The sequence below is a fragment of the Apis dorsata genome, unplaced genomic scaffold, assembly GCF_000469605.1.
Source record: "Apis dorsata unplaced genomic scaffold, Apis dorsata 1.3 scaffold_163, whole genome shotgun sequence".
NCBI classification, from domain to species: Eukaryota; Metazoa; Arthropoda; class Insecta; order Hymenoptera; family Apidae; genus Apis; species Apis dorsata.
Genome location: NW_006263452.1, coordinates 119,301 through 119,735, shown reverse-complemented (window position 1 = coordinate 119,735; position 435 = coordinate 119,301). Strand labels below are relative to the sequence as shown.

At 37.2% G+C, this 435-nt stretch overlaps 1 long non-coding RNA gene across 1 annotated transcript in view; it reads right to left on the bottom strand.

Annotated features, from left to right (window-relative positions):
- The window catches only part of LOC116185359, a 4,509-nt gene that overhangs the window by 824 nt on the left and 3,250 nt on the right, over positions 1–435 (bottom strand). The window lies entirely within an intron of this gene.

Here is a 435-nt window from a genome sequence, read left to right as displayed (position 1 = left end):
TTTTTTTTTTTTTTTTTTTTTTTTTTTTTTTTTTTTTTTCACAAAGACATGACTTTTCCATGTAATTATCGAGAAACGAGAGGATAATTGCTCGTATCGTTTTCCGCCTGATTTTCTCTCCACCTTCGTTAGCTCGAGTTGTTGGTTTAACGAGGCAGATAAATCGCGAAGCATGCCGCGATGATTCCCGCTTGCGCGCGAGATTTAATCCCTTACGCGACCAACGCTGTGACTGTCACGGGTTGACATGGCGTGCGCATATTGTCACGGTTTGCTTACGTTTATATTTACATCATATTTTCCAAAAATGGAGAAATAAATGGAATTTCGTGGCGCGCTGTAAAAAAAAATTGGAGAGGCAAAGTAATTAAAATAGAAAAGAGATTGTAACGTTGGATTAATTTCTTGTTTTTAATATACACGTATCGCGTAGGA